General features: G+C 40.5%; 1 protein-coding gene across 2 annotated transcripts in view; it reads left to right on the top strand.

Annotated features, from left to right (window-relative positions):
• The first annotated feature begins 13,289 nt into the window (after positions 1-13,289).
• The window catches only part of LOC126191368 (cytochrome P450 6a2-like), a 115,304-nt gene continuing 107,144 nt past the window's right edge, over positions 13,290-21,449 (top strand). For both annotated transcript variants that reach the window (XM_049932213.1, XM_049932212.1), the window contains exon 1: positions 13,290-13,373. The gene's annotated coding sequence lies outside the window, so the exon portion shown is untranslated. The remainder of the gene's footprint in view (positions 13,374-21,449) is intronic.

Below are 21,449 nucleotides of genomic sequence, written 5' to 3'. Positions count from 1 at the left end.
ACAGCCACTGCGATATCGTGTTTATTCATCAACACCGGGCAAGCCGTTTTCAAGTACAATGTTTTGTCTGTATGGGAATACACGTAATAGATGTACGAGTACAGGTTATCACACATGGTTGACGACAAATGGTGAGATGTGGCACATCACTCTCTCACTTTAGCAACACTCTCCGTCAGATTAATATTCATATTTTAGGTCATGATCTTGGTGTTCCCCAGTACTACATTAGTACGTGTGGTTTATGACTTTTTACATGCCGGCCAGTGTGGCCGAGCGGTTCTAGGTGCTTCAGTCCGGAAGCGCACGCCTGCTATGGTCGCAGGTTCGAATCCTGCCTCGGGCATGGATGTGTGTGATGTCCTTAGGTTAGTTTGGTTTAAGTAATTCTAAGTCTAGGGGACTGATGACCACAGGTCTCCCCTAGTGCTTAGAGCTATTTGAACCATTTTTGAAGTTTTTACATGAGGAAATTGTGGGTAGAATGTTCATATAACTGCATGTGTAGCCTGTGGAGAACTTGTACCCGAAGGTCCTTAGTGGAGACACTGGAGAACAGTGAGAAAGATGGATTACAGGCCATAAATGCTGCCTCCAGCGACCTGGCTGTGCGAGTGATTGTGGGAAGCAGTGCCCTGTGAATCGTACCTGCAGAGGACTATGGGCCATGGCATTCCCCTCTTCCCACTTAGATCAGAGTAGGACGGCGCTGGTTTGCAAAACATTTTACCTGGGCCACGCAACAGACCCTTGCAAAGACAGCCAGTGGGCGCAATGTGGGTGGAAGAAGCCATTTAAGAGAGACTGTTGTAATCTGAGCTTTTGCGCAAATGGTGGGACGGTCATAAAACTCCAAACATTCTTGTATTAGAAGCTAGGATGATACGGACAGAGTGGCTGGTGCACGTGTATAGTGGAAGCAAGACGGTAAATCGCCTGACGCCAGGAAGTCGCCAGGTTCTTTTAGCTAGCGCCGAAAACACGTATTTCATGTGTACGACTGTCTAGGAAACTTAACAGCTTTCCTTCAGAAATTGGAAAAGGACGACCTGTAAAGATTAGATCCCTCTTTAAATGAGGAGCTGTGGTTCCGTCTACGTAGACGTTTCTTGCTGAAACCTGACCACACGAACCGTGAGAACGACGCCTCCCTAGTCTAAAATCTTCTTTTTTCAGACAAGAGAGATTTTCAGTTGCTGATTGACTCCTCTCAGGATATGCAAAGCAGTGGCTTGCTCCCTCAGCGTGGGAACCCGAGTGCTGTGTCTGGACTGGCTACCGGGCCAGCAGAACAGTTAAGTGTGGAGATTCAATGAGTAGATAGTATACTACTGGCCATTAAAATTGCTACACCACGAAGATGACGTGCTACAGACGCGAAATTTAACCGACAGGAAGAACATGCTGTGATATGCAAATGATTGCCTTTTCAGAGCACTCACACAAGGTTGGCGCCGGTGGCGACACCTACAACGTGCTGACATGAGGAAAGCTTCCAACCGCTTTCTCATACACAAACAGCAGTTGACCGGCGTTGCCTGGTGAAACGTTGTTGTGATGCCTCGTGTGAGGAGGAGAAATGCGTACCATCACGTTTCCGACTTTGATAAAGATCGGATTGTAGCCTATCGCGATTGCGGTTTATCGTATCGCGACATTGCTGCTCGCGTTGGTCGAGATCCAACGACTGTCACCAGAATATGGAATCGGTGGGTTCAGGAAGGTTATACGGAACGCCGTGCTGGATTCCAACGGCCTCGTATCACTAGCAGTCGAGATGACAGGCATCTTATCCGCATGGCTGTAACGGGTCGTGCAGCCACGTCTCGATACCTGAGTCAACAGATGGGGACGTTTGCAAGACAACAACCAACTGCACGAACAGTTCGACGACGTTTGCAGCAGCATGGACTATCAGCTCAGAGACTATGGTTGCGGTTACCCTTGACGCTGTATCACAGACAGGAGCGCCTGCGATGGTGTACTCGACGACAGACCTGGGTGCACGAATGGCAAAACGTCTTTTTTCTGATAAATCCAGGTTCTGTATACAGCATCATGATGGTCGCATCCGTGTTTGGCGACATCGCGGTGAACGCACATTGGAAGCGTGTATTCGTCATCGCTATACTGGCCTCTCACCCGGCGTGATGGTATGGGGTGCCATTGGTTACACGTCACGGTAACCTGTTGTTCGCATTGATGGCACTTTGAACAGTGGACGTTACATTTCAGATGTGTTACGACCCGTGGCTCTACCGTTCATTCGATCCCTGCGAAACCCTACATTTCAGCAGGATAATGCACGACCGCATGTTGCAGGTCCTGTACGGGCCTTTCTGGATACAGAAAATGTTCGACTGCTACCTGGCCAGCACATTCTCCAGATCTCCCAGCAACTGAAATCGTCTGGTCAATGGTGGCCGAGCAACTGGCTCGTCACAATACGCCAGTCACTTCTCTTGATGAACTGTGGTATCGTGTTGAAGCTCCATGGGCAGCTGTACCTGTACATGCCATCCAAGCTCTGTTTGACTCAATTCCCAGGCGTATGAAGGCCGTTATTACCGTCAGAGGTGGTTGTTCTGGGTACTGATTTTTCAGGATATGTGCACCCAAATTGCGTGTAAATGTAATCACGTGTGAGTTGTAGTATAACATATTTGTCCAATGAATACCCGTTTATCATCTGCATTTCATCTTGGTGTAGCAATTTTAATGGCCAGCTAATTCGGCTCCCGTACCAAGGCTTTGTGGAAAGTGATTGTGATTCTGTGGCTGTTACCATCTTCTAGTCTTCCCCTGATGGAGTGAGACTTGTGCACTGCAACTTGTGGTGGACAAGAACCAGTAGCAGTTTCCAAATGTACCGACAGTGGAACTGTGTATCATGTCGGACATATTGTGCGTCACGTGGGTGAAATTATTCGTCCTGAGTCGGCCGTCTGTCGTTTGACAATTCCAGTACGCACCGTCGCGCCTGTGAGTCACATTCGTTTGGTCAGACATCACATTGAAATCTGCTGGGATTTCGGAGCTCTGATAGGGAAGTTCCCCGCTCTCTAATAATCAGAACGCCAGTCCGCGTAGTTTACAAATTTTCGTGGACGCGTCAGAACATTACAGCTAACTCAGCGCGCCGCTCCTCTCGAACAGCGCACCGTTTTCTGCTGCCACATGAATCGAGGTAAGAGGGTAAACTATTACTGCAGCTGCGTATGGTTGTTAAATGATATTTACAACTCCATGTTCTCCAGAGAACCACAGTTTGTGGTGTTCTTGGTCGTAGTTGATTCCAGTTGAATAGATTCTGCCTCACAGTGGATTCATGTAAACAAAGTCCAACTGCGTTGTAAAAGGGAGAATTTCTATGGTTTCCACCCCAATGAATGCTTTGCCAAGTAAGCACTGTCCCTTCCTGATTTGTGTTTGTCATTTTTTCGTAAAATTTATCAGCCCATTGTAAGTACAAAAGGATTACTAAAAACTTGTCATTATTTTTGTAAACTTAAATACGCTATTGTTCTCATTCATACTCATTCAACTATTTATTGTTTTTTTTTTTAATTGTGGTGATACATGAATACACTAGCAATTCAGAATTCAATCGTATTAAATTATTTAATTTGATTATTAATTTGAGTTCTGAAAGTGCCTGCAGACATAGGCAACAAAAGTGCCATGAATAAATTCACAAATTTCAGAACATAAAAATTAAGGGTGTAGCTCACAATTTTAAAGTTATTGACAAGGTAATACTTTCATTTATGTAAATATAACAATATTTAGCATCACTTGGACATATATTTGTGATTAAAGCAAGTGGCGGCTTGCAATGGAATATGACGTTTTTTGTGCTCATGTTTATCTTTTTAACAGATCGTCTAATGATGGGCAACGCCTGATACTTGTAATAAAGAGTTTGGATTCAAAACAACATTTGCACTGAATACCCAAGATCTCTTATTAGCGACCAGTCAGAGTTGTATAAGTTTACTAACTTAGGTGGATTTGGTGGGATCGTCGAAATTTCTGGAGTGTAGGGTAGAAGGCGAGGAAAGCGGTGTCATCAGCATAGTGAAGGAGATAGGCTGGTGGGAGTGGATTGTAACCTCCCAACAGAAAAAATAATTATATAACATTCACATTTAGTGTAAGCACCCAACAGTTTATTATACTGTAACCACGCAATAATTACGTGACTAACCTCCCAATAAAAAATGTGACTCATATGTAACCTTTCAATAATTAGCTGACTGTGAATCTAAACTGGTAGATTTGGACGTCAGCAATGCTGCGTCATGGGCCTGAAAGATCATTCTGAATAAACTGAAAATTCTTACCTCAATGAAGTCGCCGGATAACGCGTATATATCTGCTCCTATAAGAAATTTTTCAGGCACAGCCTAGTGCAATGCTGGCCGCTAGATTTGTCATGTATAAAAAGAAACAACTGATTTTTCTTTACGATAATCGGGATGACCATGGATTGGAGAAATTAGTAAATTCTTTAAATTCCGATGAATGATTGTCAAAAAGTTAATTTTATAAAAAAGATTATTATAAAAAGATTTTTAAAACATTTACATGAGACTTGATATAACAATAGTACTAATTTAGTTGTAACAAATTAGATATACGCGCAGCTGCTTTTACCTTACATTACATCGCTCAAGCACGACCGGCCCAACCGCCCGACTGCGAGCTACCATCACTACTGCCCACACTGTTCTTACTGCAGCCGACACTGCTCTTTGCAGCCGACACTGCTCTCTGGTCTGCGATTCTATTATAGGTTACGTATCGCATGCAGCGCGTGAACAATCCATCGAAATTACATCTGCTCGAGAGCGCAGTCAATAGATTCCTTAGTCATGGACCTCTTACACAACCCTCTACTGGAAGGGGGTAAAAATTTGGCAGCGATGGTGAGTCAATTGGACTTGCCATGAGCAACAAATTTTTCTATAATATCTTTAGTTTACTAAGTCTACAGTCACAGGGTATATACATATATATAATATTATTGGTAAATAATATAAGTACAGAACATATTAAGAAATGAAATAGAGTGCACACGCACTGAGTACAGAACATATTAAGAAATGAAATAAAGAGCACACCGACTGTATAAGTCTTTACCATTTTACAGGAATTTAAACGTTTTGAGAAATGAACTAAAGTGCACACGCATTGTATAAGTCATTACCATTTTACAAAAATTTAAACATATTGACAAATGAAATAAAGTGCACACGCACTGTGTAAGTCTTTACAATTTTAGAAGAACTAGGAAAGGAATGGGAAAGATAGCATCATGGTTGTATCACAGTTGGTTGCACATAGCTGCACTAAAAGTCCATATCTTTCTACAGAAGCACAACACCAAGTGAGACAATCTGAAGTTATCTTTCCTGAAGCCAAGACACTGAAATGTTGTACTAATATTGTATGTTATCATTTGGTAGTACATCAGGTACACCAAACAGTAGGACCATAATGACATCTCCTTCGGTCAGAGTGGTGGACAGCTTCGTGTCAACACCTCATTCTTGTAGAATCCATACTCTTACATAAATGTAGAACTAGTGCAAAAACCAAATATAGTGCTCCGTGATCATGAGGATGGACAGGACATACGGATATCGCAGTAATTGCTGGTAATTAGTTCAGAAGGTGAAGGATACATTGTCTTACGCTAGCCATCATTCAGAACTACACTAGAGTATCATCAGATTTGAATAATTATTGGCACTCGTTGGCCAGTTACAAAGCATTTATGTAGAACTATAGCTTATTATTCAGAAGTCATCTCATTACAGTAATTATTGGCATCATAAGTCATCTCATTACAGTAATTATTGGCATATCATTTATGAAGAATTACAAACCATTATTCATAAGTCATCTCATTACAGTAATTATTGGCATCATAAGTCATCTCATTATAGTTATTATTGGCACTCGTTGGCCAGTTAGTTTTATTATGCATTATTCAGAAGTCATAATTCAAAACAGGAGTTACTGCATGTAGCATTAAGCTGCTAGTATTTCTATATAATATCATGCAAGTGACATAAGATATATTTAAAACGTAAGACATTGGAACTAGTATTCAAGGTATTTAGTCCAATAATACATAGACATAATGGAATTAATACATCAGAAAAATTTGCATTATTTTTAGCACTGGAAATATGTCTTAAACAGGTAGCATTATTTAGTTGTATACTGGTAGTAATTGGGACCAGTAATAATTTTTTTGTGCTAGCAACACTTTGCGTTGGGATCGATAGTGAATTGCTGGGGCATGAAAATATTTGCTTTTGACTTATTGCTGGAAATAAGGATTAATAACGTCATTTGTCCTGAGTCAGTTGTATCAAGGTTATGAAACAAGTAGAGTATATGTGATCACATTCATGAATAATAGAGACAACTGGATAAAAAAATGCAAGTACTAGAACAGGTTTAATAACTAAGTGCTTGTAGCATATTAATATCATGAAAAGCTTCTCCTGGAGAAAATATAAAGTGGATTATTGGGCTGAAAGAACAAATGTATATGATGCTGAAAAGCAGTAAACTTCGAATTAACAGGTAATGAAACGTGTACTTAATATATATGTACTCTAGCTGTCTTTCCCAAAACATTCAGTCATTATACTATGCGACATAAGGCATACTGTCAAAAAGAACTGCAACAAATGCTTAAATAACTACATAGCATCTCTTAACTAATAGAAAATATAAAAACTTCGTCATTATCATCATCGGCAAAGAAAAACTTCATTATTCATATTACTATATTCTTCATACAACTATTCATCATCATTTATTATCATCTGCGAAAACTGGATATTTCATTATTCATATTCATATTACCGTTTTCCTCATACAACTACTCATTATCATTCATTATTTCATATATTATAGAGTTTTTTACATCTAGCATATTTCATCACTAAAATTAACATGTGTAGTTCTGTATGACGGCCTGCAATAATCATCTCGTATTCTGAAAGAAAAATAATTAGTCAAGACTGCTATCATACAGTGTGTATGGTATATTCTTGTTAATGATTGTTAATTCTGATCCATTTACCCTTCATGACAAGGTATTGCATTTTCTTTCGTTCATTCCGATGGTGAAATTTCCATTTCATAGTAAACCACTGTGGTTTGTTTATTTTACACGGTATTGCTTTCTGAAAATGATGAATATGGATTAATATCTTGCACTTAATTCATATACCCATTAAATGAAAACTTGTTTCTAGTCATATGACTAAGCATACAGCAAAGCATGACAGAAAACGTATTAGGTCAGAAACATAGACAGTTTTCAAGTGCAAAAATGTACAGACAATATCATAATGTAGAAGCAAAAAATGTAGGGTAGTCAAGATATTGAGATATCATAAGGAAAAAATGTCAAAGCTAACTGGTGTTTGTTACATCTTAAAGATTTCATAGTATGTACAGAGAAAATTCGACTTTCGATAGGAAAAACATCATATATACATAAAAATGGAAAAGTGCACGGTCTGATATATAACGACAAGAAAAGCGACCTGCTAACCTTACCTTGCCAGGCACTTGCCAATAAAAAATATGATGATCATCAGTAAGTGTTCATATAAATATCTGCAAATGACATTACGTTGTGATAAATCATAAAGTATGTTTATTCAATAAAGGGTTTAATATTGGAAATATGGTGATTGCCCTTGGTTTTTCTGGTTCTCAAAGTTTCGGCGTGTACTACATTGGTGTGAGGAATTCTGCGAATTCTATGTGGATCTGCGTATAGAACTCAAAGTTACTGCATCTATTATTTCCTCTGTTGGATAAATAGTGTGTGCGTACTGATATCTTCTACCCTATGTTTAAGTCACGGCGTGTACAGACCTGTTTTTTGCTGTCTTCTCCGGCGCTCTGTGGCACGTTTGATGTTGTTCAGCGCAATGTCAATTATTTCATGTTGGCGCAGTCGACGATATCTAGGAAAAGATACTAATTCTTTAATTTTGTTGAGTGGTTCAACATTTTTCAATGTAACAGTCGGAGATAGCATAGTAGATTCATTTGGTATGGAGTTAATTACATCCTGGATTAGAGTATGTGTGTGTCCCAATCAATATGCCTTTTATGGCAGTATATTCTACATAGTTTACCAATTTCTTTCATCAATCGTTCAGAAGGGTACGAAGAAGCCTGATACATGGATATATAGATCGGACAAATATTTCTAGCTCGTAACATACGTGTCCATATCGCAGACCGAAACTGTGGTCCATGGTCGAAAATTACTTTCAATACATACACTACATGAAATAAGAAATGTTTTACAAATGCTTTCGAAATAGACTTAGCAGTAGCTTTGCGTAACGGAGTAAAGGTAACAAATTCTGAAGTGAGTTCAACAGCGACAAAGATGTAGCAAAAACCTCTATTAGATCTGGGAATCGGACCAGAAATGTCTACAGCGGCCACGTCTCAATTTAATAGGCACAATGTTATGTAACGGAGGAATATGTGAAGTCGTGTCTGATTTAGCTTTCTGGCAGATTTTACATGCCGCTAAAACTCGTCGAATACGTTTCTCCATGTTGGCAAATTAACAGTTCTGTCTCAGTAAAAGAAAACATTTTCTGATTCCATAATGTGCGTAACTTAAATGAGTATACCAAATTAATTTGTTAACAAGTTCGTCAGGAATACGTAATAACCAGTTGTTGCTGTCAGGGTGAGAGCGGCGAAACAGAATGTTATTGCGTACAGTATAATTCCTATCTTGCCAAATGTGTTTAATTTCTTTGCATACGTTGTCTTCGCTCTGCTCTTGTGCTATGTCTCGTAATGACGACAAATGATATTTCCAAATGCAACTTGTTGAATATACATGAGGCTAAAATTTGCTTGGCAGAAGTCCGTTGCGACGTCTTGCTGATGGTTGCTGAGAGAACGGGATTGTGCGTCTGCTACAAAATTTTGTGTACCGGGAATGTGAACAATTGTAAAATTAAATTCCTGTAAATAAAGCTTCTATCTTCTTAACCTGTCATGAGTAAATTTAGCAGAAAGTAAAAATTGTGTAGCTCTATGATCTGTATATATGGTAGTATGTGTTCCATAAAGAAAAGGCCTAAATCTGATAAATGCCGATACAACACATAATGTTTCAAGTTCTGTAACAGAATAATAGCGTTCAGCAGGTGACAGAATTCGACTTGCAAAAGTGATGTTTTTAATTACTGTGGCACCGTCTTCTTCAATTTCCTGAAAAATGTCTACACCTAAAGCTGTGTTAGACTGTCGGTGGCAATGGAAAAATTTCTGGTAGGATCTAGGTGTGATAAAAGGGGTGCATTTAACAAGGCATGTTTCAGATTAATAAATTCAGACTGTGCTTGGTTATCCCAGGACCAAATAGAGTTTTTACCCGTCGACTGGCATAATCTAGGGGTGTCTAAAGCAGAGTAATGAATAAATGAGCATGTTTGGGTCGTCTCACGCGGTCTGCACGTCCAGCACGAACGCTGGTCCAACTGAGGCGCCAGGTGGAAATGGCATGGCAAGCCGTTCCACAGGACTACATCCAGCATCTCTACGATCGTCTCCATGGGAGAATAGCAGCCTGCATTGCTGCGAAAGGTGGATATACACTGTACTAGTGCCGACATTGTGCATGCTCTGTTGCCTGTGTCTATGTGCCTGTGGTTCTGTCAGTGTGATCATGTGATGTATCTGACCCCAGGAATGTGTCAATAAAGTTTCCCCTTCCTGGGACAATGAATTCACGGTGTTCTTATTTCAATTTCCAGGAGTGTATAACCTTTCAATAATTAGCTGACTGTGAATCTAAACTGGTAAATTTGGACGTCAGCAGTGCTGGGTCATAGCCCTGAAAGATCATTCCGAATAAATTGAAAATTAGATATGCGAGCAGCTGCTTTTACCTTATATTACATCGCTCAGGCACGACCGGCCCAACCGCCCGACTGCGAGCTACCACCACTACTGCCCACACTGTTCTTACTGCAGGCGACACTGCTCTCTGGTCTGGATTCTATTATAGCTTACATATTGTAGGCAGCGCGTGAGCAATCCATTGAAATTACATCTGCTCGAGTGCGCTATCAATAGATTCCTTGGTCATGGACCTCTTACAAGTTGTACAAGTTTATTAACTTAGGTGGATTTGGTGGGATCGTCGAGATTTCTGGAGTGTAGGGTAGAAGGCGAGGAAAGCGGTGTAATCAGCTTAGTGGAGGAGATGGGCTGGTGAGGGTGGATGGGCATATCAGCTGAGTACGGGAGACAAAGGAGAGGAGAGAGGACGTAGCCTTGCAGGACTCACACAGTGGGATGAGAGGTATGGAAACTGTGTTCGTAGTGAGAAAGGATGGGCGATTAGAAGGCAAAAATAGCGGATTTATGTGAGTTGAGTTGGAGGGATAGGAGATGGGTGAGGTGCAGGAGCAACCAGAGGAGAAATTGGAATGGAAGCTACTCTCATTAAAAGCAAGAAGGTGGTGTTGGTTGTAACCTCCCAGCAAAAATGTATGAGAAAAAGACAATAGTGTAACCTCGCAGAGAAATTTTCTTATAATGACAATAATTTGAAATGACAATTATAATAGTGTAACCTTCCCACAAAATTTTTAAAAATGGACAATTATTTAATATAAATAGAGCCAAGAGTAACCTCCCCGGAGAATTTTGAAAGACAATATTTAAATGTTAACGAGAATAGAACCTAGTCTAACCTACCAGCAAAAATATAAAGTCAATTCAATAAAAAAAAATGAAATCTCAATGACAATGAAAACGCAAATAGACCGAAATGTCGATCTTAGGCCCTGGTTAAACTCAAATTCTTATCTCAGTAAAACTGCATCTGCTCTTATTTTTCGCCATAGCTTGGAGGAAATGAATCGCAAATATATATATATATATATATATATATATATATATATATATATATATATATATATATATATAATTCCTTAAAGAATGTAATGCAACTGCACTGAACTCTCGCGCGCTATTACTCTCTCGCAACTGCTGACTACATGCTCTCTGGTCAGAGATTCTGCGGCTCGCCATCGCTGCCTATGAAACGTACGCATTTCATGGTTCTTCTGTGACGTCTCGTTGTCACTGTAGGCTTGTACCGCGGGAAGCAAGGAGATGATGTTGTTTGGTGGCCGGTATCCTCTTTCTGTAACATAACTGCATGCATATATTAAAATGGTTCTTTATTCATGAGAGCAAGAAGTTAATTAAGTTAAGATAGTCCAGATGTTGTGGTACAAGGTCTTACTAATCTGACTGGTTCTGAGCTACAGGCTGCGACTGGGACTCCCACTGCACTGCGACTGATGACTCGACTCGTTGACTCACGGATATCTGACTGACTGGGCCCCGCAGTCCGCGGCGGCGATCCAAATACCGGTGGCAGAGAGGGCATTGGAGGCGCGTTGGCCTCACTCCTGATAGGCTCGCTTGTTCCGGTGTCTACTATCGATCTTCTCGTAACCTCTTTGCTGCCCCGTGGGCTGGCGACACAGGTTCTGGTGTTTGTGGATGTCTCGAAAGAGGATGGTTTGGAAGACCTTGCTGAACACTGAAGCGAGTCAGGTAGGGCAGTAGGAGGAGGTATCAGCAGGGGATAACTCATCTGAGAATAATAACCCCAGGCTATGATTACACTTCTCCTACATGTGAGATAAAGTTCCTGGAGACAAATGTAAAGTATTTCCCGCATTATTACATGTAGTAGTTGACAGTTTATTAGTTTTGACACCAAAACCTGTAAATTATAGTCGTTATAATTAGGATACTCATAGAGAACATTTTAAAGCAGAAACATTCCTGGCCTTTCGACATGCTACTGATGGCGTGACGATTTATAGCACTAATCTCATCTATTCCAACTCCATTAACTGTACATAGTATGCAGGACGAGTTTAATAAAATTTTTATTAACTTATGTATTTGACCAAGATGGTTCAAAATGGCTCGAAGCACTATGGGACTTAACATCTGAGGTCATCAGTCTCCTAGACGTAGAAGTACTTAAACCTAAGCACACCCCACACCCATGCCCGAGGCAGGATTCGAACCAGTAACCGTAGTAGCAGCGCGGTTCCGGACAGAAGCACCTAGAACCGCTCGACCACATGACCAAGATGTTTTGTATTTTTAAATTATATTCAGTTGTACATTGTGCATCATTAACTGCCGCCACTGGCTAGTCCACACAGTTACCACCATGTGTAGCCGTAAAACATTAGTCGGCGGTTTTAATTACGACCGCCTTACTTGTTTCATGTACATAAGTTTTTTAAGTATAAACTAATAATAAAATGATACTCGTGCGACTGATGATTTGTCTTTTTATTGTACAAAGCATTTAATTTTGTCAGTGACCATGATCATCTTTTCTATTACATTGTTTAGAATTATATTTTCGTGTAGCTGAAGAGCTGCAAACTCTATGCGCTGAAGTAACAATAAAAAAAAGATTAATAAAGTGATAAACATACTAAGTGTAAAATAAAGTTAATACATGATTTCAGTGCATCACACATGTGAGGAGGATGCTGTAGATTTGTATGACGTACACTGAAATCAGCTGTGTTGTAATTGTAAACAGCGACCTCAGTGTTAACTCAACCTCTGACATGAATAGTCCACAGATAAAAAAAATATTTTAATGTTTTCAAATGGTTCAAATGGCTCTGAGCACTATGGGACTTAACTCCTGAGGTCATCAGTCCCCTAGAACTTAGAACTACTTAAACCTAACTAACCTAAGGACATCACACACATCCATGCCCGAGGCAGGATTCGGTCACGCGGTTCCAGACTGACGCGCCTAGAACCGCACGGCCACACCGGCCGGCCTTTAGTGTTTTAACTTGCATTTACTGGTATGTGTTTTATGACTGAGTCACATTTAAAGCTTATGCACGTTACCTTATTGTAACTGGTTCTTCTGATGTTTTCTTAGCACTGAAGATGGGCGCACGTGACCGAAATCCACATACGTAATAAACGTCATTTGCAACTTCTTGCTGTGCCCTTTCCTGCTTGATAAAATGATTTACTTTACTTTTTCGCTGTGGTAATCAAGACTTTACGACTGCGTCTCGTTGTGGGAACACATGTCAAGCGCGCCATTTTTCAGACATCACCGTTGAGAAGGTTCGCTCAGCCTTTGGCGCAGCGCCAGGCGTATGCGCACGTGATGACGTGACGTGCCCGCTTCATTACGGCAGCGCGCGTCCTGCCTTGGGCAGTCGACTGGGAGCGTTGCGCTGCACAAACACTACGCCGCCGCCTGCTGTCCGAATGCAGCTTAGGTGAGCAAACTCTTTGTTTACACTCAGTTTTCGGGCGCGCAGTGATCTCAGGACTGTTGAATACAGCAGTGTGCGCGTTACCCGGTTTGCAGATTATCCGTGATCAATAAAAAATCTTAACATAATCGAAACCTGAAGTATTCTTTTATAACACGAACAAGTACTTCCGTTTATAATACACTGTTCGTCATATGACTCATCTCTTATTTCTAAAACATCGGAACAGTTAAGCGAATTTTGCCCTACGTACTCCAGTAACAGACCAATGCATTTCAGTGCATCGACGTGCGTCGTAATGGGATCGTGTACTGCCGACATTTAGCTCTCTACCTTCGCCGAATTCACTTTCTTCGCAATATCCGTGATACCTACCTGCTCAAATCCCGGTTCATACGCCGGCCAGTGTGGCCACGCGGTTAAAGGCGCTTCAGTCTGGAACCGCGCGACCGCTACGGTCGCAGGTTCGAATCCTGCCTCGGGCATGGATGTGTGTGGTGTCCTTAGGTTAGTTAGGTTTAAGTAGTTCTAAGTTCTAGGGGACTGATGACCTCAGATGTTAAGTCCCATAGTGCTCAGAGCCATTTGAACCATTTTTTAACCGGTTCATACAGATCGCTGCTTCCATCATCTACTTGTTCATACCAAGGAGTTTGTTTCAAAACATACGTCAGACAAGAACAGTATCGCATTCCTGACTATTTCACCGACGTTTTACTGTTAAGAAAATGAGAAACACAGTCAGAACATAAGTGTATGGAAAAAGGATACGGAAGAAAACTTGACGATTATCTCCCGAAAGTGAACAGAAAGCAACTGATACGAATTGCAATTTTGTGACTATGTTTCCCCTTTGTGGCGAGTAACGCGTAAGTAATGCACTGGACTTTCAAATGCAACATGTGATAGTCTTTTGTAAACAGCAGTTTCCTGTAAAACTATTTGTACTCTGGATTATATGTGTTTTCTGTTAGCCTTACAGTTTCGGCCCGCTTAACCAGGAAAATCGGAAGCAGTGTGTACCTAACTTTATTTCTTTATTATTACTTAATTCCCCGAAAGCAGATGGACCGCCAGATTTAAAGTATCTGCTCGTCAACCGTACTGTTATTGAAAGTAATCAAGCTGAGGATAAACATACTTGTACCAAAAGGTGGTAAAAAATACGAATTTCAAGAATTGAACTAAACGATCTCCATTTGGCGATGGATATCTGGGATGGCGATGTAATGCAGCCGAAGATGGCGATATTGAAGATTTTTAGTTCGGTTCCACTACTTCGAGTAAAAAAGAAAAAAAAATCCGCTGTAATGGAACTACGGAACGGAGAAAAAATGTGGGATACGGGTGGGAAGCTGGGTTGATCGCATAGGATCTTACTGCGGTAATAGTGTGGCAGAGTAGGGATGCTGTGCATATGGTGTTTGTGGCAGCTAGAGGGGAAAAAGTGAAATGGGTGTGATTCTAAACCTATGTAACTGTAGCAACAGTGTGAAATGCTGAATGGTTAGTTAGTGTGAGCGAACTGTGGTTAAGAAACAGATTATATCTTCGATGATTAATAGTTCTTAACTTGTTAGATCTGTAAACTATTCAGTTTGTGGTAGGATAATCGAAAGACACATCATTCAGTGATAGTCAACGACCATCTCGCCAATATTTAAGTACACCAAACGTCTTTAAAATGTAGCAGTTGATTGGGATGTTCCCTAGAACTTAAGCCGAGTGAATGTGAAGGCTTCATTCACTCACGTGAGTTGCTCAATTTTCCATGGTAAACGAAGGGGAATGAGAGTCTTGTGTCGTAAATATAAATAAATACATGTCTTTTGAATGCATGGAGAGTATTATTTTGTATTCGCGCTGTTGATGACAACGATGCAGGGAAGTGAGGAGTTCAAAAAGGATATCACTCACATCCATGCCCGAGGCAGGATTCGAACCTGCGACCGTAGCGGTCGCGCGGTTCCAGACTGTAGCGCCTAGCCGACCGAAGTGGCTGTGCGGTTCTACGCGCTACAGTCGGGAACCGAGCGACCGCTACAGTCACAGGTTCGAATCCTGCCTCGGGCATGGATGTGTGTGATGTCCTTAGGTTAGTTAGGTTTAATTAGTTCTAAGTTCTAGGCGACTGATGACCTCAGAAGTTAAGTCGCATAGTGCTCAGAGCCATTTGTAGCGCCTAGAACCGCTCGGCCACTCGGCCCGGCAAGTGAGGAGTGAAACCCGGTCTTTCCACATCCGTTCGTCTTTGCAGGAACGGCTTAAGTTGGCGCCCAAATCAGAGGGCTGATCACCCTATTTGTGCCATGGAAAAATACAGGATCTATTAATAGTTGCTTTCAGGACACCAACATTAATAACCTATGTAGAAAACTTCACGATATTTATACCACACTCGCTTTTCTGTTTCCTATAGTAGTACGGCACGTAATATTTGGGCACCTTTTGTCATCTTCAAATGTTCATACGTTATTATTATTATTAGTGTAATATGCATTCCTTTCAAATATTGTGCTTCTGCCGAGGGCGCCATTTAGGCTAGGTGGCGAGTTTTTGCTTCTAATAACAAAAATTTACATCAGTTCAATCTATCGTTTGTATGATTTGTACATTACGAGACAAAGTGTCATTTTTCATCTGCATTGTCGGAGTATGTAATCGGATTCTGCCACACTGAACACAAAAACGCCAACACAGACATACCTGCACAGTTATTCCTTACAAATGCTTTTTGTTGGTCAAATATTGTTATGTTATTCAGATGCTACCGATTGGTTCAGGCGTCAATATTCATCAAAATTTACGTTACGATAAGTTATATGGGCTAATTTATATAGTTTTGATATAGCTGCAAATTTTTTCAGAGTACTTTGCGCCTGTTTATGAAAAATCATTCACCAGTGGAACACTGTTTGAAGAAATTTGCGTAGTTTCTTTCTAATTAGTCAGTATAACACTCCCAGCAGAAAAGTTGCATTTGAAAAGAGTCACTACTGCACAAAATAATGTAATGATAACTTATGATCACCTGAAGACACCTGCGAGCTTCCGAAACTCTTCGTGGCGAACTATTATTTGAAATAAAACAAAATGTCGAAAGCAGGAAACGGGTGAAGTCCTATAAATTTCTTAAGACAGACACGAACCTTAACCAGTACTGTTGTAATATGCGTAAATTTAAGTAGAATATTAAAGTATCTTTTTGAGACACATGTTCATGGTTAGTTTTTACTGTGTTCTACGTAGTGCTACACGTGTCAACAGACCATATCACCCCGAAAACGTAATGAAATCGGATCTGTTACAGTTTTAAAAAATAGTTCTATCTTTTTTTTAATATTTTCTGCGAATTCTCATTCATATATTATTAATGATATCAAAAAACAACTAGAAACAGACTATACTTGAAAGCAGCATCTAGCAAGAAAATACTGACGAAATGTTGTGTATAATAAATAGTGTTGCACACCCTTTTTAGCGAGATACCTTTATAAAGATATATCACGTACAGGATAGCTCACACAATGGTAGAACCTACATACATTGCACAGACAATGCAATGTAGGTAGCCATCAGTACCAAAGAAATAGAAAAAAGAAAGTGATGGTTCAAATGGCTCTGAGCACTATGGGACTTAACATCCGAGGTCATCAGTCCCCTAGAACTTAGAACTACTTAAACCTAACTAACCTAAGGACATCACGCACATCCATGCCCGAGGCAGGATTCGAACCTGCGACCGTAGCGGTCGAGAAAGAAAGTGATGCGTACTTTGTGTTCACATTTTGTGTAACTCTGAAGCGTAGAAACACTTGAGCTCTACTATCAATAGATACAAAACACATTAAAATGTCAAGTGTGAAACGGAGAACAGATTCAAATAGACTGTGTTAGCTCAGCTGTTTTATTAATCGGTTTTCTTACCAACCTCTGCAGAGCGTTATTAAACAGTGACACTGCATTCTTGGTACGTGATGTTTCGCAGGAAAACGAATGTGCATGCTATTGTGTTGGAACGAGAGTGGAGTGTAGAGGGGAGAGACGAAGGTTATCTCGTGGACCTGTCCCTCAAGGTCGCCATAAACACTAGCGGCGGAGGCTCTGGGCAAGTTAGCTGCGGAATCCAGGCACGTTGCCGCAAGAGCTCGTGTCTTGCTTTAATTCTGACTTAGCACTGGACAGTTCCTATGACACAACGCTCCTTCCTTTGCGAAATGCAGAAAATTGTTAACACATGAACGAAGTATTCTGGTGAACTTACTTCCATGCGTGTTGTGCAGTGACTATTCCACTATCACAACTACTATTCGGAACGGATGGGAAAAACCGACCAGTTAAAACCCATACCACTATTTCAGCTCTGAATAACCGGTATTTTTCGATATTTGTCTTGTCCCAGTTATAACAGGGTTTTTAGTTTTTAGTCATAACTGGCAACAAAACCGCCATATCAATTTGCCATAGCACAGCAGCGCAAATATTTTAGATTCTTTTTAATGGGTGATGTTCATTCGTAAAATTTCCATTGCTTAGAGCTATTGGGTTGCTATAGAAAACGGTGAAGGCTACCAGTGTTATTTTAATAACAATGCCGACAGGTAGAGAAGTGCAACAAACACAAAACATAAAAATCGCTGAGACCTTAATGTACCTCTTGCCATGTAGCGTGGCCGATCAAATGTGGTGTGCGCCCACGTGCTCTGTGCAAGACTTATCCATACTTCGTTTATTATTGCCAAAAGAATAATGTACGTGTTCCCTTGTGGCTTGCCCTGTTGGACGGTATGCCTGTAAGTGCACTGAGCAAGACCTGCCCTCCCCTGGTCTATACTTTAGTTTCATGCCATCTACTATCTAAATTGTTCATTTCAATTTTTTGAAAGAACAGTTTCAGTTTTGTCAGCAAAAATTCCTGTTAAAAAGTAATAAATATATTTGGCTGCAAAATGTGTTTTACATTCAGAATAAAGAAATTAACGCTACAAATTCAATGCAAATATTATTTTCTGGCACTTCTATAGAATAATAAAGAAACGAAATTTTAAACATGGCTGAAGCATCAACTGTTAAATCTTCACGGTAAATAAACACACCTTTAGAAAAGGATTGTTTAGAAATAGGAATAACTTCAGTAAAATCCATAACTATTAACAATGGATACGCCGGCCTCTGGTGGCCGAGCGGTTCTAGGCGTTTCAGTCTGGAACCGCGCGACCGCTACGGTCGCAGGTTCGAATCCTGCCTCGGGCATGGATGTGTGTGATGTCCTTAGGTCAGTTAGGTTTAAGTAGTTCTAAGTTCTAGTGGACTGATGACCTGAGATGTTAAGTCCCATAGTGCTCAGAGCCATTTGAACCATTTTGAACAATGGATACGACCCTATGTTAACTGACGAAATTGTTAGGAAAAAAACAGCTGTAAAATGTTCAACCTTAGGAGATAACAGGGCGATAAGGAGTGAGGGTAATAACTTTATTTCTATTCCATTTTTGGGGTACGTATCATACAAGATAAGGAGACTTCTACAGAAGGAATACGGTTACAGAGTTGATTTTTCCGTCAATAATAGTTTGACACAAAGAGTGATTCTTATCACTGGGACACGAGAAGAACTTGGTATTAGATCCGGAGTTTACATAATTACGTGTAACTACTGCCCCAACTATTATGTTGGACAGACAAGTAGGCCCATTAAAGTAAGCTATAAAGAACACATGCTAGGTAAAAATGGGGAAAACGTGTAAAATTCCACGTTTGCTGAACATCGGTTGCTCTTACAACATACGCCGTGTAAACTGGATGACGTAGAATTGCTCCACGAAGTGAGTAAGGGTTACAAGCTGGACCTGTTCGAGGAATTAGAAATTTCTAAACATCTATCTCAAAAAGATGGATTTATTCTTAACGAACAGGTGCAGCCTAGAAACAAATTTTTTTTGGATAGTTTCAAACCCCTTGTTGCTCTGACGTAATATAGTCTGGTTGACTAGAAGCTAGTTTTCTTGTCTGTTGATGCTGGTGAGATGCTCCTTTCCTGTCTTGTTGGGATATTACGTATTTTTGATTACTGTTGTTCGCGGTTTTCGATGTGTATGTGTGATTTAAATAATTCTGTTATGTTTTTTATTTATGATGGCAGATGGTTTCGATTTTCAACAACATCTTGTTCGTTTTCGTTAGTATGTATCCTAGCCTTTAACTTTGCGCGAGATTCTTGCGCGTAACACGGGTGCCCTCTCTCGTTGGACATGTTCCTTAGCGCAAGCTTCACCTGCTTGCCGCTAGGACACAGCCAAATTGATGTTCATATTTTCTATTGTATGCAGGTGTTTTCAATGGTTCTGATATGTTTTATTTATTAAGACAGAAGGTTTGAACTAGCACAACCTAAAATTTTGGCGCGCATGAGTATGTATCCCAGGTTTAAATGTGCGCGACTGTCTCGCGCATACCACAAGTGCCCTCTCTCGGTGAAACTGTCTGCCCTAGTGCTTCCACATTCTCTTCACGCTAGTTCACAGGGTAAATACTGGTAGTATGCTGCGTTCCCATCGACCATCTTTTCATAATTATGCTGTGCAGATGGAGGTGATATTTTAATTTTAACTAGTGGTGGCGCCTTTCGCACGATTGTTTTATGCATCTCCACTGCAGGATTTGATTTTAGTGACTAAAAGGTTTTGTGTTTGTAATACTTCGGTAATTTTCACGGTTACTTAAAGCTGTGTTTGTTTTTCTCTTCTATCTCAGTTATGTTGCTAAGTTTTTTGCTAATGAAGGTGTTTTCCTGTTCAGGTGTAATTTTGCTTCTGATGAAGGTATATTTAGATATACACAAACCGTGGTCAAGGATTTCAGTAAATCTTTATCCTGCATCTGTTTGGCTGTTATCATTTACCATGAAGGTAATAAAGAAAGAAAATTATGGCAACAGCAATAAATTACAAACTTCACAATTCATTTAAAGTTTACAATACAAACAGAAAGCAGCCGATCTACCGCCTGTGTTCAGATGATGTCGTACGTCATTCCTTTATCTCGCTGTAACGCTTGGAAACGGACAGCCCAATACGAAAAATTCAGTTGGCCATCCTCACTGTTCACCATTCAGCACTCACTATTCTTAATGTCCAAATAGTGGTGTGACCTTCGATTACAACGTGATTTTAAGTATAGTTTCAAAAAAAATTAGAAAGAATAAGAGAATACAGATTTGTTGTGGTATTCAACTCATCACTTTTCGATAAAAGCAGCGGACAGAGCACAGACTTAATTTTATTTACTTATTTTATTTGTTGTTATGATTCTACGTGCCTTGAAACGTATTATACAGATGTCTGAGGAGTGTTAGAATTTTTCAATCTTTGTTTGGTGTCTGTTTATTTCTGAACATAACAGTAAAAAGCCGAAAACCGATTCTTTTAATGACAACAGCCATCGCTTTTGTTCTGGCGTACCAGCTTTCAGGCCACAGACGTACTCCTTACAGAACACTCTGATACCAGGCATTTGGGACCGAAGATGTTAACGGAAGTATATGGTCTTCACGTGGTGGGATGATTAGTTTTGAAACTAACGCAATTGCAGAGATGTAAGGCCCGAAGCTCGCTTACTCCAGCAACAAAGAGTTATTAAGATATGTGTTCTGGTGCTCCGAAATGTCTTTACTGTGTCCAGCCGGCCGAGGTGGCCGAGCGGTTCTAGGCGCTGCAGTCTGGAACCGCGCGATCGCTACGGTCGTAGGTTCGAATCCTGCCGCGGGCATTCATGTGTCTGATGTCCTTAGGTTAGTTAGGTTTAAGTAGTTCTAAGTTCTAGGGGACTGATGACCTCAGAAGTTAAGTCCCATAGTGCTCAGAGCCTTTTGAACCATTTTGAACTGTGCCGATTCTGCAGTGACTGTAGAGAAAAACCATAACCGGATGCATTCATGGCTATGTGTCATTCAGATTAAACATTCGAGTTAATAGTCTGTTTTCAGATTCTGTTTTTGCGTGGGTCAAGAACTGCTATTTACTTCGAAGCGCAGTTTTCTCTTTTACGTCAGGAAGACCATTATTTATTAAGTAGATTGCT

Source organism: Schistocerca cancellata, chromosome 6 (assembly GCF_023864275.1).
Source record: "Schistocerca cancellata isolate TAMUIC-IGC-003103 chromosome 6, iqSchCanc2.1, whole genome shotgun sequence".
In the NCBI taxonomy this organism is placed as follows: Eukaryota; Metazoa; Arthropoda; class Insecta; order Orthoptera; family Acrididae; genus Schistocerca; species Schistocerca cancellata.
This window is presented reverse-complemented; position numbering and strand designations above follow the sequence as displayed.